Below are 15363 nucleotides of genomic sequence, written 5' to 3'. Positions count from 1 at the left end.
GGATCACAGTGGGGCAGACTGAGCAGACAGGGGCTTCTTTTTGTAGAGGCAGGAGGGTCCTGGACACGGATGACATCTGTTCAACACCTCGTCTGGCAGTAGAGGGAAGTGTGTGCATGTGTGCATGTGTGTGCTCGGGCATGCAGGGGCCAAGGAGGCCCAGAGACCTCATGCAGTCAGTGAGTCCCTCTTGATTCCAAACCAAATTCCATCTGGGGTTTCCCAAGAGCAGCATAGTCCAAATGTCTTCATACTCGCTCTCCACCTCCCCAGGCCTTTCACTAAAGAACAAGCTGATTGTCTGTGCATCCTGCAAGGACCCAGCTGGAAGGGCCTGGGAGGTCAGCTGGTCCACCCGCCCCTTCTCAGAGAAGCTAACTGGAGCTCAGAGGGGTGGGAAGGCCAAGTCACATGGGACATTGGGGTTGAGTCAGCACCAGAACCACGCAGGTCTTGAGACCCTACACCCAGAGGCACCCTGAGAGGAGGGAGCCGCTGCTCCAAATAGAGAAATCTTCCCTGGGGCTGGGGTGGGAGGCCTTGTGCAACCTGGTTTAGCCCAGCCCAAGGGGCCAGGCCCTGGGCAACGGGGAAGAGCCAGGCTAAATTCTGTTCCTCTCAGCCCCTCTCCCTACCATACTGTGGCGGACACTGATACTGATAATGAAATGGCTTATGGCGCTGGGCCTGGATCTTTCTTTTCAAAGCCCACACAGCATTCTGCTTTAGCCCAGCTCTGACTGAAGGGGCAGTATTATGTCATGTTGGTAAGTGTACCCCTTACTATGGTGTGCCGCGTGACCTTAGTCAAAAAACTAAACTTCTCTGTGCCTCTCTAAACTCATCTGTGAAGGGGGGGGATAACCTTCTTTATCACACAGGGTCATTATGAGGATGAAATAAGCTACTCAATGTCTAGAATACAGTAATAGTAAGTAAATGTTAGTTTAATAATAATATGCAATGAATGTTTCATTCCTGGCAGAGGAAAGGAGCCAAAGCTCTTTCTCTCCATTTCACATAGAAGCAGAGTGAGGTGATAAGGAATTAAGGATCTTGCTTCTCTAAGAACTGCTCTCTCCCTCTATATAGGCCAAGTCCTGCTCCGGTTTCCCTAGAATGCTGGCTCACTAGCCCCCTCTGCTGTGCATTAGGTGCTCTGCCCACCACCCTTTCCCCCAAAGGGCCAGGTCAGAGACTTAGCTCAGAGGATGACCTGGTATTGACCACTCCTTCTAGAGGGTCACAGGGGACCCAGTGTGGCACTGGTGCTGGGGCCAGACATTTGAGCAAGTCCCTCTATGCCTGGTTTGCCCACCTCTTCTGCTTCCCCACTGCTCAGAGTGCTGCCTGGGCTGGGCTTATGGTGGGCACCCAACTCTCTTGCAGCCTGAGAGCTCGGGGAGACTAGAGACCGTGCTTATCACAGGCATCCCCACTGCCACTGACTCCATGCAGTATGGCTCCCCAGGGCCATCACAACCATCTTCATAAGGCCTCCAGCCTAGTCTCCCCATTGCCTATGTTAGGACATGTTACTCTCTTGCTCCCTAACTTTCAGAGGCTCCCCATTTCTGCCTGATAAAGTTCCATCTCAGGGAGACCTTTGGGGTCCTTCATGACCAGCCCCCACCTGACCTCCCAGTGTGCTCTTCCTGTCCTGCCTGCCTGTTCTCCAACCACACACCCGACCGTCTCTTCCCTCCTTTCCTCAGTTTCGGCAGCTCTCTCTACTTAGAATACCTGTCCCTAGACCCCTCCCCGAAACCTAACAAATTCTCAACCATTTTTCAAGGCTCAACTCCAATTCCGCCTCTTCCAGAAAACCTTCTAGGACTTGGATCTTTGAGTAAGACGTCACTGTCCCCCTCCTGCTCACCCCCCACCCAGGCCTTCTCTCTGGGCTTCAATCTCTAGATGTGTGCACATGTCCTGACATTCCCACCAGGCTGCGGGGGCTGGCCCCATTCCGATTCAGCTCTCATTTCCCCATGGTGCTTTGTTCCAAGTAAACACTGGCTCTGTTGTCACTGACTTGAAGCTGGTTGGAGGCTTCCTGGGGTCAAGGGCCACATTTCTCTAGGATGGAGAATGAATTCCCAAAGGCCTTGGTGGGGGTTCTTGGTTGAGGGTGTTGTTCCTGACTGACTAGGCTCCACTGGCTGTGTGGTTGAGGAATCCACCTCTTCTGTTTCCTGTTCCTCCCAAGTGTACAGTACCCCCCAAGTGAGTCAGAAGGCTCCCTAGGGATCAAGCAACTCCTATGGGGTGGGCTGCAAGGAAATCTGGCTTACTGTCCACCTGCCAGGAGGAGGTGGGATGCATGTTGGGTTGCCAAGTGGAATTCTTGGCCATGGGATCAAGGTCTGAGTCTCCTTCTCTGGAATATTCCTCTGGAAATTGAAGTCCACCAGCCCCTTATTCATTCTCAAAGTGATGGGCGTGAGGGTGGGGAGATGACTTCTGGAGTTGACCCCAGGTCTGAGCCGCCAACCTGTGGGCCAGGAGGGTGGAGAGAGGCATGCCACCTGCCAATTAACGGTGCAGGGAGCTTATTATCCTAATGAGCGGTTAGAGGAGCACAACTAATGCTCACCTTCCCGAGGCTTAGCAGAGACAAAAACGGCGTTTGGGAGCCATTATCCTTCCAAAGTGTAGGTTTCCGGACACGGCGGAGAAGGAAACACCTCCAAGAGGTGGGTGGGGAGAGACAGGGGGAAGGTTAACCTAGTGAGTTTGGCTGTCTGGGGCGGCAGGTAGAGCAAAGACCAGGTTAAGGGTCTCGAGAGCCCCGGAGCCCCTGGTCCCTCCCTCTGGTGCTCTTTCCCCACGGCTTCCCTGCCCTCCCATCTCTGCCGCCCACTCCCACCCCCACCCTCACTGTTGACTCTTTTAGATAGGACCCAGTAACCAGAGAGAAGAAATAGGTTGAGAGTTCCCTAGGACCCCCACTTTCTAGCTCTGCTCTTTTTGGCCCCTTAAAAGAGGGCTCTACTGCACGGTGCTGTGGGTTCCCATGTCTCAGATCCAAATGTTACAGGGGATCGGTATTGGATTTCAGGAGAACTTTGCAGACCCAAAGAAGCTGGGAGTTCAGGGCAGCCAGTGGAAAGGGTAGCCCTTCTGAGGGCTGGACATATCTAGAGAAGGGCCTCTAAAGGGTCTAGCGGGGCTCAGACTAAAATGTGGAGAAAGTACAGCTCGAGACATCCCTGAAGCTGATCACTTCTTAGGGATCTGGGAGTCAGGCAAAGAATGAGTGTGAGCCGAGGGGCGGGGGAAGTGAGGCGGGTAGAGATCACATTTTTCCACAAATCATAGCTCCTCTAAGCAGCCACATCATCTGGCCCCCAGCCGAGGACAGACTTGGCTTCTGTTATGTGCACGCATGCATGTGTGGGTGTGTGCAGTGTGTCTGCTTGTGTGTACACACATGTGCATGTGTATATGCACACAACCCAGCCTCCCATGGTGATGTGGCAGCCCCCACTCACCTCCCCCCCAGCTTTCATATCTCCAGGCCAGCCTTTAGGGGGCTCACTCTAGGATCCCCCTCACCCCAGTGGCCCTGTTAGCACCTCCTCCTTCCCTTGTTAGCGCTTCACAGCCCCTCTCCCTCCTCTGGCCCTTGCTGTCCCCAGAGAGAGGCCTTGTGGCTTGCAGCCCAGTTCTCTTCTTCCGACTCCACTTCAGCTTCTATTTCTTTCCAAAGTTTTGTTTCCCCACCCCTAAGCCCCCTTACCCTCTCCATCCCGCCCTTGTCCATGTGGAGAGGTTCTTTCTGAACAAGGGAGCCTGGGGGATGTAGTCGGTGCCCCTATAATTTAGCACACACTCATCTTCCAGGCTGGGGCACAAAGTGGCCACGGCCCCCCCAGCCCCTCATGCCTAGGGGTGGGAGGGGGCGAAGTTGGGAAGGAGCCCTGGATTAGAGGTCACAGATAAGTCCTGGTACCGGCTGTGCTACCCTGATGTGGGCAAATCACTATCCTTTGTAGGACTGGAGGGGTTGGGGAGACATCGGGGTAGAAGTTTCCTCTTCGACTCACCCCCTTCGGAACTGCTGTGCCCACCTGAGCCCAGGCTGCCGAGCGGGACAGGGTGGTCCCGTGCTCTGAGCCAGGCTGTCAGGCCTCCAGGACTGCAGGTTTCCTCTACCGAAGGGCCCCTTCCCTGCCCGCTTTGATGTGTCTGCGAGGTTAGAGGAGGATGTTTGGCTTCAGGGCCAGGTGCCAGGATAAACTGCTCTGCCTGCCGGGCCAAACCACTGCCTCTTCAGCGCCTGGCTTGCCTGCCTTCCACGGCCTGGGCCTGGCCTCCCCCAAGGCCAGCGCCGCCCTGCCCATCCAGTGGGGTGGGCACTGAGTGGCTGAAGTTACTGCTTCTGGGGAGAGGCCCGGTGGCTGATGGATGTCCTGTCGTGGAGGCTGTCACTGGGGTGCCTACCTGACTGCTAGGTGACTAGGGGCCTTGCCTAGGTGGGAATTAAGGGACCAGACCCCAGCTGCTAGTGGGGGGAGGGATGATATTCAGTATGGGGGAGGGGTGTCCACGTGGAGCTGTCTGCATAGGCTTTGATGTGCAGAGGCTCCAGATGTGGGAATGACTCAATCTGGAATGAAGAGGGGGGGCGTCCAGGTCCATGGTGGAGAGAGCAAGCAGGGGGAAGAGATCCTGAGCAATTGCCAGCTGCTGCCCCCCTTTCTCTGGAGCCTGTGGCTGGAAGAGTGGTAGCTGCCGAGGCTGTCCAGATGTGCAGCACTGTGTGCAGATAGGGAGAGAAGAGACTGAGGCCTCAGGGCAAGGGGCCCACCTGGGAGGTCACCTAGAGACTGGAGAGAGATGCAGAAGGTGGGGGTCAGTGATGGGGAGAGGAGCTCCTCTGGGCAGAGGAGGTGGGAGAGGGGATGGAGAAAGGGAGAGGCAGGGGGAAGCTCAGGACTGAAATGTCAGACCCCCCCTCAGGCTTCCTTGGAAGTGTGATGTGGGGAGGAGGGTGCATGGGTGCAGAGAACTTGTATGTGTGCCCATGGGTGTGGCATCGTGTGTCTGACGCATCTATGAAGATTATGTGCATGTTGGATGTGGCAGCTGTGGGGATATGGTTTCTATGGTCTATATGATAGATAAAGAATGTGGAGACAACTGTACAGTGATTGGCTCTGGGAGTGGGGGGTTGTGATGGTGCTCTCTTAAACAAAGCCGTGTGTGCCTTTGGGTGCTAAACATGGGACCCTCGAACCTGGCGAGGCATTCAGGCCCAACCAGACCAGGAATCCAAAGTCCTGGGGTTTCCTCCACCTCCATCAGCCTCCCTGCTTCCTGGGAAGCTTTGGTGGTGGTAGCGGGGGAGGTGTCTAGAATCTTTGGAGCATCAGTTTCTTCCTCTGGGCCTCTGGCTTCACTTTCTTTTGTAGGGCAGCTGAGGGCCTCTGAGCTTTGGCAGATAGTGCCCTGTGGGCTACAATGTGAGCACCACATATATAACTGGGCCAGATTCCTCTCTATGCACCCCTCCCCCAGCTCCACAGAGTCTCTGTCCTGGCCTCCTCTTTGGCCTCCAGGTGGGTCTGCTGGCCAGGCCTCGGGCCGCTCTCTGGAGAGCCCCACCTGTGCCAGCTGCCCGCGCCAGGGTAAACAGGGCACTAAGTGTCTGGGCTGGTGCCGCGGCGCGCTGGGCACTGCTTCTCCACAGAGGCTCGGCTCTCGCCTGTGGCTTGAGTTGCCTCCTCCAGCTAAATGACAGGTCTGATGCCCCAGGCCCCATGAACAGTGTTCTCTGGGGGGCATGGGGACCCGGTTAGCAGACAGATAATCAAGTTTAAGCAGGAGGCAATGTGTCACCACTTCTGAGGGGGGGCTGTTGAGATTCGAACCGCCCCCCCCCCCGCCCATGCTGCAGGGGTCTTTTCCCTTCCCAGGCAGCACTGGAGGAATCCTTTATTCTCCCCTGACACCACCCCCCGCCCACACACACTCATTAGCCTGCTCTTCCAGGTTTCAGGCACAATTCTTGGCATTCGCTTCACTTGCGAGTAAATATTTCTCCCTGGTGGTGGCTGGGACCCGGTCAGCTCATCTCATGCTACCCCGTTCCCTCTTTTCACAGTTTCATGGTGGAGCTCAGAGAGGCCGAGCCCTATCCCCTAAATTATCTGCATGAGATATGAACTTGGATGTGTACATGGTCTTCCAGACAAGGCAGTACCGCCACCCACCTGCTGTCCCATCCCTGGCCATCTTCGTTCCTCCTCCTGGGACTCAGGCCTAGTGACTAGCTCCTTCCCAGGCTCTCCCAGCCTCTCTACTCCCTCCTCTTCCTTCTCTCTTCCTCTCGGCTTCCTTCCCCACCCCTCCTCTGGGGCTGAGTCCAAGTGAGGGGGGCACTTAGTTCTCTGTCCTCCCTTAGGACTCATAGCCGCCCCCTCCCCCAGGGCGACCAAGCAGGAGAAGGAGACTTGGTCCCCTCGAATCTCCCCTGAGGAGCAGGTAGTGGCCAGGCCTCTGCGGGCTGGAGCAGGCTCCCAGGGTAAGCAGAGGGGCACTGAGCAGGGGTGGGGTATAGAGGAACAGGAGTGTCTCCTTTCTGGGCAGCCTGGAGGCCCTTCACCCACACTCCTGACGGGCAGGAAGACAGGCCAAGGAGCCAGTGGGCAGTGGGCAGGCGTCCAGGCCCGTGGGTGCCACGTAGAAGAGACGAAGTGATGCCAGGCCTGGGGCTCTGGAAGCACCCCCTCGTCCTGTCCTTCTCCTCCATCCCTCTGTCATTATCCGTCACTGCGTGTCTGTGTCTGTTTCTTTCCATATTTCTGCTCCTCTGTGTTCATGTCTCTGTCTCCCACTCTTCTCTCTTTTCTTCTTTCTTGTCTTTCCCCTCCCCGCCCCTCTAATTAATTTCTGACAAGAGAAGCCCCAGTAGTAGAGCCAGGTTTCCAGAATGGACAGTGACTTTGTCCAGGGAGGTCCTTGGCTTAAGTCCATGGCCTCAAAATAGCCATGTCCAGCTACCCACGCTGTGCCTGGGGTCCTTGGAGCCAGAGCCACTTGCTCTTCTCAGGTGATGTGGGAGGGTGTGCCCTGGATTCAGAGCTGCTCCCCTGGGAGCCTGGGTTAAAGACAGATCTCTCTCCCTCCCTCCCTCCCTCCCTCTCTCCCTCTCTCTCTCTGTCTCTTCCTTGGGGAGACAGCACTCTGGGAGGCTAGAGGCTGGGACCCATTCCTGGTGCCCAGGACAATCCAGATCTATGCTGTTTCCGGAGTGTAATTGTTAGCATTGCCCCAAAGCATCCTGATTTGGACTATAAATTCCTGGAGAGTGTCACAACCTCCCCGTTCCTTTCCAATTCCTAAGAGAGCTATGTAGCCTGCCTGGGCTTTGCTCAAGGACACCAGGGCCAGACGGCAAAGAGGGGAGCTATATAAATAGCCCATTTGGGGAAGGCCCCCCTCCTCAGCATTGGGTTAAGGGTGGATCTGCTTGCTGGAGAGGGAGGAAGGAGAGTTGTGGTTGCCCCCGGGCAGCATGTAATTTGGGATTTATTTTGGGGCTCAGGGTGGGGCTGAGGTTAATTTAAGGGTTTAATGGGGTGGGGGATTGGATGGGGAGGGAGAGAGGGAAGCCCTTCCACTCAGGCCTGTCTGGGAAGGTGGATCCTTTCCAAGATCCTGGCTACCCTCTGTCCTTGGGTCTCTCCTTGGAGGCCCTTCTGGACCCCTCTGTACCTGCCTCCTCTAGCAGCAGACTGAAGTTTGCAGTTTCCTCCAAGGTCCGGGCTCCAGGTTATGGTTCCCAGCCCTCCTCACAACACCTGGCACCAGGAGCAGCTGGTGGTTGAGAGAAGTAATGGTGGCTGGGGAGGGAGGGTGTTGGTCAGCATGGAGCAGAGGATCCTGCTCGGGGCCTCCTTGGGCTGGGGAAGCAGCCATTCCTGTGAGCTTTCTGAGACACTTCAGTTCTTGCTTCCAGATGCTTCATGCCCTGTCCTTCCCCAGCGGTGCTGGGCGCCCAGTCTGGTAGAGGAGACTCAGGCTCTCTCCTCAGTAAGTCCTCTGTCTGAGGGGGAGACAGGCTCTACTTTCAAATGGCTGGTCATTATTTTCTTCACAACCCCTATCATGATCTTAATTTTTAGTCTTTATTTATTTACAACTTTGTAATCTGTCTCTTCCTGGAACTTAAGTTCCGTGGTGGCAGGGACTTTATTTTGTCCTTTACACTTGCCTAGCACAGAACAGAAGCTCAGTCAACATTTCCCAAATGAATGAATGAATGAATGAATGAATGAGAAAATAGCATCCGATCCCAAAGCCCCTGGTCAAGAGGCAGCCATGCACAAAGTCTGATGTTTTCTCCGTTGGTGTTCCAAGCCCACATGATCTGACCTCTTCATTTTGAAGTCCCTCGCCCCTTCTGGCCCCACTCTTTGGGATCCCCAGCCATCCTGAGCTGCTGCCCAAATGTTGGGCACCCTTTTCTACCTCCATGCCCTTTCTCACCACATTCCTTCTTCCTGCAATTCCTTTTGCTCCCATTGCCTCTTGACCAAATCCTGCTAGTCATTCAAGGTCCCACCCAGAGTCACCTCTTCCAGGAAGCCTTCCATTGGTTCCCTCTGCCAGATATAAATGCCCGTAGCTCATTTTCTGGGCCTGTCCTCTCACGCTGCATGGATGGGCTTGGGTCCTTGTTTCCCTTGCCTTTAAACCATAAGCCCCTGGAGGCCACGTATGCCTAGAGCTATCTTGGAGCCTGGCACCCTGTGGGTGCTCAATCAGAGGAAGCTGTGAATCATCCAGGGGCTGGATGATGGTGAGTGCTCCTCTCTGCCCCAGCTTCTGGGAATTCTTGGTGATTCCATCACGAGAGGTATATGTGATAGGTGGTGGTGGAGGGAGGTGATTTCAGGAGCCAGGAGAGCAAACAGGACTCAAGCCGGGTAGGAGTGGCATGAAGTTTCCCTTATAAAGATGCTGAGCCTTTGAGTCAGAGAGAAGAAGAGGGTGCAGAGAATAGGGAAGAGTGAGAGGGGTTGGGGTAGGGAGGCTGGGGGATAGACAGAGGGGTAGACAGGACAGAGTGGGCAAAGCTAGGGGTCCGAGAAAGAGAAGACTGGGGGTCAGAGGAAACAAAGGAAAGTGGTCCCTAGACTACATGTCCCTTCTCAGGCTACAGCCTGCTTCACCTCCATAGCCGTCTATGCTGTCAGCCACGCTTCTTTTAAGAAGACCTCCTACCTTAGGGGCTGGGCAACCCCTTACTCTTCCGGTGTCCCTCTTATCTCTCTGGCCACTCTTTTCCACCTCCTCTGTAGGCTTCGCTTCTCCATCTTCCCTTAGGTTCGTGCCTGGCCTCTTTCCTCTAAGCTTTCTCCAGGGGACCTTCGCATATCTGGCAGCCCGGTGGGCATCTCCACTTGGCTGCCATACAGGTATATTGACGTCACCGTGTTCAGCAGTGAACCAGCCAAAATCTCAGAGCCGGCCCTATTTCTCTGCCAGTCAGTCACCAAGTCCCATGACTTCTACCTCCTAAATCTCTGTCAATCTGGCCATCTCTTTTCATCCTGCTGCCAGCAGCCTGGGCCTGGTCACCATCGCTTCCCTTCTGGACTTCTGGGGCAGCTTCCTAGTGGCCACCCCACCTCCATGCTGATCACTTTCCTACCCGCTCGCCACATTTCGCCCAGGAATCTTCCTAAAACACAAATTTGATTATGTGCTCCCACCTGCCTCCACCCTGAGGGCTCCTGCAGCTCCCCATGCCATGGCCAATCCCCTCACGGCACCCGCTCTCCTGTGGGTTCTGCACTAGGCTCTCTCTCATCGCTGGGCCTTGGCAGGCGCTGTTCCCATGGCCTGCGATGCTCTTCCTCAGGGCTCCTCCTAGTTGTCATTCACTCTGGAAAGTCTTCCCTGATGCTCTCCTCACCAAGTGTGGGTCAGGAGTTCCCTACCAGGGGCTGCCATTGCCTTAATGCCCCCATCACAGCATTTGATGTGTTGAATAGCACTTCACTTTTTACTTTTGGAAGCTCCACTGGAGCCCAGACCGTGACTACCCATAAGGCCAGATGCCAACAGGGTAGGTGCCCAGGAATCATTTGTTGGTGGAACATTTATTTAGAAGAGACTTACAGGGTAAGAAGTAAAAGACAGATGACTTCCTCCTCCTGCCCTCCCCCTCCAGCCCCCGCAGGGCTGAGCCTCTGGGGCAGTGGGCTTGGAGAGGTTTCAAGGCCTGTAGGTGGAGCAGGAGGCCTTGGCTGGGGTTGGCTGGCGTGCTGGCCCAGAGTTGAGGGTGCCCTGTGTGTGCTGCTTCCCCTGGAAGAAACACAGAATCAGCAGAGAGCTTCAGCCCCAGGCCTGGGTGTGAGAGAAGGCCTCTGCATCCCAGGATGGGCCAAGGCTACCCACTGGCACCCACTAGCATCTTCAACGGCAGCCTAGGTTCCAGACAAACTGGTTACAGAGATGGCCAGCTTCCCACCCCGGTTCATAGCCAGGCCCAGGAGGAGGATGCTGCTCCCTGGCATCTGTGGACAGTCCTAAGTGGACATCTTCTTTGAAAACTTGTTTTCTACCTGAAAAATTCATAGGCATTTTACTTTCTACCCCATTCTACGTCCTTGTATGTTTTAATATCAAACTACTGTTTTAAATCACCTACCATTGGGGGGGGAATAAAACACACAAGGCGATGAGGCAAATAATCAGGCATGAGCCATTCTTGCCTTCTTCCTGGGTTTGGAAAGAATGCAGGACCAGGAGTTACAGGCTCAGGTCCCAGGCCCTGCTCTGCTCACGCTGAGCATGGCTGCGTCGTCCACAAAATGGGCGGTGAGCCGGTCATGCTTTGGCTTAAGACGGTGGCCACTATAAAATGGAGCAGTGGGTGTGCAGACTTAATGATTCACACATGGAACCCGAGGTGCCAGGCTGGATGCCTGGGAGCTCCCCAGGCCCCTTCAGGGTCTGCAGAAGCAGAAGCGGGCAGCTAGGCCAGTGCCCTCAGCCTGCCCGCCCCCTCCCCAACCCCGTTCCCTGGAGCAGGCTGGGGGCTGGGGGTCCAGGCAGCGGCCGCCCCCTCCCAGACTAGAGGAAAGGGTGAGCTCAGCCTCTGGCCCAGAGAAAGCAATCGGGTAGGAGAATAATTAAAATGCCAGAGGTTAGGAGGTGAAGTTACAATGGAAAGAATGAAGCCCCAGCACTGCCACCACTCACTGCTGCTGCCGCCGGCTGCATCTCCCACCCCGCTCCCTCTGCCAAGCCCACACCCCGCTCCCTCTGCCAAGCCCACATTTGATTTTTATTTCGGGAGCCGCCAGCGCAGCACTTGGGAGGGAGTGGAGAAACCTCACTCCTGCTCCCCTGCCACGTCTGGAGCTGGGGCCCTGCGAGGGGGAGGGGGCTCCTGGGACCCAGAAGAAGAACCTAGAGACCCCACTCCAGGACCCAGCCATCCTCAAGGATCAGGCCCAAGGGAAGGGTGGCATGGGGGGCAAGAGCAGGTTTGGGAAGCGAGGAATGGAGACTCAAAAACAAGGAAGGCTATTCTGTCCTGTTCTCATTGGCCTTTGCCCCTCTGCTTCACTCGTTTGAAGCTGAGGGAGAGAAAACTCATCCAGTTTCTATCCTGCCCCCACCAGCTTTTGCCCCTCACCCTTCCTCTGGGGACTTCCAGCATTCATTGGTATGTGCATATACAGGGAAGGGTTCTAACTCTGATTTTGTTCCTCATGACTTGCTGTGTGACCCTGGGGAAGTCACTATCCCTCTCTGGACCTCAGTCTCATCTGTGAACTAGGAAGGTGGGTAAGACAAGCACTTTCAAACTGAACTCTTCAGAGATGTCTGGAGGCATGAGCCCCCTACCTTCCCCAGGCCACTCTGTCCTGGGCACACCCCTCCTCTGCCCCATCCAAGGACCAGAAAGGTGGGAGCAGCTACTGGCCCATTCCCTGAAGAGCACTGAGCCCCTCTTCCTGCAGAATGGAGCCACAGGGGCCAACTCACATTTTCCTGCTCTCAGCTTTCTCCACTGCTCATAATACACTCCAGATGGTTTCTCCATCGAAAGCGGAGGCAGCAGATTCCAGAGGGAAAGTGGTTGGGCTCCTCTCTGGGCTCTTCTTTCCACCAGGCTGGAGAGGGGGCCGGGCCGGGGACTGGGGCAGCTGGAAATATGGAGTGGGAGCAGCACGACCTCCGAAGAGGAGGGTGGGAGGAGGAGAGACCTCCTCGGCCACGTCTGGGGACAATGGGAGAGACCAGGGGTCCGTGCTGAGGCAGGGCCACATCCCCAAACCCCTCATGGATTCCTTCAAGGAGCTGCTTTGCGGGTGGCCTCCAGTGCCTGGGGAGAAAGTCTCCCCAGCATTTCCAGGGCTGGGAAAAGAGCACCATCCAATGAGCCAGACATAACGGGGTTCAAACCCTGGCTGGCTCTGCCACTTCCAGACTCTGCATCAGGTTCCTCGCTTGTGAAATGAGGATGGCTGATGCTGCTTGGGGTGATCGTGAGCGGATGCAGATAATGAACAGAAAGACTTTGCATGTCCTCAGGTGTTCAGGAAATGCCCAGCAGTTCCCTGAGCACACGGCTTGTCTCCTCCCTGTCCTGGTCTGACTCCCATCCCTCCTGCTGCACCTTCCTAGTGGTTCCTTCTAGGAGCCCAAGGGGATTTTAATTACTCTTTGAAGCCTGTTTTGGAGACATGCCTGGGGAGAGAGGGTGCTATGGGCCTGAGGCTGAACCCAAGCCAGTGTTTGCCTCCTCCCAGGCCCTAACCGCACCCCCCTCCCCACCTCAGCCTCAGGACTTAGCCCTGGGCCTGGAGAGCCACGTAGAAACAGAGGGGGCTGAGAAGGGGGGCGGTCTCTCCCAACCAGGCCCCGCCTGCCCCTCAGCATCCCCGCCAGGACAGCCTCCCAGCCACGCTCACCCTCTTCCCCTCAGCTGTACCAAGGGGAGTGCCTCGATTTTTCCACCAAAAGAGCCAAGAGCAAAATGAGAAACAAATTCAGCCGGTCCCCCTTCCTGCCTCCATGGCGAATGAAGCGATGGAGCCCGTTCCCTACCCCCACTCCCACACTCAACCCAGGACCCCAAGGGCAAAAGGCTTAGCTGGGGAGGGAAGGGGAAGATCCTCACTTCCTCACACCCACCGTGAGGTGGAAAGTCTGGGGCTCGCCTTCTCTGCTCCCCACTCCCCAGCCAGGAAAAGAATAAGCAAAGTTTCCTCACTTTCCCATTCTGAAGCTGTGAGCCCATTGTCAGAGGAGAAAGGACAGTCACTGCTCTCAGGTACTCGAAGGGAGTCCTTTGAGACAAGGAAATAAGATCTCTGAGCTCCCTCCTACTTAATAAGTGCCCCCTCCCTACCCAGCCTTTTTCCCCTCATTGACCTCCCTCCTTCCACCGAGCCCTTCTCCCCTCACCCAGCCACGGTCCCCCCACTGCATCCCATTCACTGCATCCCACTCTTTCTCCGCTCCTCTCCCCACTGTAGGCCGCCGTCTTTGCAAGGACCTCATCTCCAGCTACTCCCGGAGACAGCAGCCCGTAGGGAGGCAGGCTGTACCCCACTGCAGTCCTGTATACCTGGTGGCCCCAGCATCTCCTCTCCTCACCCTGTGAGGTGATGTTCCCCTCCTGTCCAAAGCCCACCCTCCACAGGCTCAGGGACTCTCTCCTGCCCCTGGCCCCCAACTTGTTCTCCTGGTGCTGCCCACACCTCCCACTTGACGGCCTTCTTCCCATCCGCCCACAAACACATGCCAGTGTTTTTCACCACCCTACACTCCCAAACCCCAAATCACCTTCCTGGCTCTCTCCTCCCCTTCCCAGCCACACTTCTCATAAGGGCTGTCCCAGCTGACATTCACTCTTCAACTTACTCCAATCTGGTTTACAGTTGAGACCCTGAAAAGAGCCACACCTAGGAATAAGGGCAAACTAGAACTAGACCAGCTTCACGCCATCAGGACAATTTACCTGCATTCTGTCTGGCTGTGGAAGGACATTCTCTGTGGAAAAGATGACATCACCAGAGCTCTAAACCTGTCACACACCATGTCCACCTTTCAACGAAAAATTGCCAGGAAGCTCTCTTCCTTCTCCTCCTCCTTCTCCTCTTTGGTTTTCTCCTCCCTTGTATTCTTTTTGACAATTTAGTTTAAAAGCCTTTAGATGAGCCAAGCAAGGTAGGCATCCCTGGGGTTGGAGAAGGAGGGAGGGAAAATGCAGTGGCCCATGCATGGTTTGGGGGCTCAAGAGAAATACAGAGGATATCTCCCATGGAGGGCAGTCAGAGCAGAGAGGGAGAGAGAGAGGGAGAGAATGGGAGAGACAAAGCTTAATCATACAGGCAGATGGCCTCGGCCAGAATGTCGGAACTTGAACAGAGAAAAGAGGGCATCCAAGTAGGAAAGCAGCTTAGTACGGAGTGTCGAGACAAGATAAAGAGGATGTCCCCATTAGGGCCAGATCGGTGAGGGAGATTGGACCCTGAGGGAGTGAAGGAGACATCTGACCAGGGTAGTAGCCAAGCACCAGAAGTAGATTCCATGTGGGAATGAGAAGGGCACCTCTAAAGGGGTAACGTAGGATATCCAGAGGGTGTGGGATGTCAGAGCCTGTTGAGGTGAGTAGCAGATCCAAGTGGGGAGAGGGGTGGCGGGGGTAGGCTGAGGCAGGCTGTCAGCGCCCAGGAGAGCTGAGGAGGGTCTGCATGCAGTGGGGAGCAGTGGCAATGGGGCATCGGTTACCCGCAGTGGGACTGATCCAATAAGTTGATTTGTTGAGGAAATGAACTAGGTTTCTCACTGTTGACAAAGGAGGTTATAAATATGGAAAGGGAGAAAACTAGAATGAGCCCTTAGTCTGAAAAACTGTCATAACTCAGAAGAGCCCGAGGAAACATGATGATGAAATGTAATGTGGTATCCTGGGTTTGGATCCTGGAATAGAAAAAGGACATTTGGTAAAAACTAAGGCAATCTCCCAAGTGTTCATTAATGGATGAATGAATAGACAAAATGTGGTATGCACATACAATGGATTCTTATTCAGCCTTAAAAAGGAAGGAAATTTTGACACATGCTACAACATGGACGAACCTCAAGGGCATTATGCTAAGTGAAATAAACTAGTTACAAAATACAGATACTGTATGATTCCACATACATGAGGCATCTAAAGTAGTCACATCCTCAAACAAACAGAGACTCATGGGCATGGACTATAGATTAGTGGTTACCGGAGGGTAGAGGGGAAGGGGAAGGGGGAGGTAGACGGGGTAAAGAGGGTCAAATATGTGGTGACAGAAAGAAATCTAACTATGGGAGGTGAACACAAGTGTAACA

Source organism: Pteropus alecto, unplaced genomic scaffold (genome assembly GCF_000325575.1).
Source record: "Pteropus alecto unplaced genomic scaffold, ASM32557v1 scaffold98, whole genome shotgun sequence".
Classification (NCBI taxonomy): Eukaryota; Metazoa; Chordata; class Mammalia; order Chiroptera; family Pteropodidae; genus Pteropus; species Pteropus alecto.
This window is presented reverse-complemented; position numbering follows the sequence as displayed.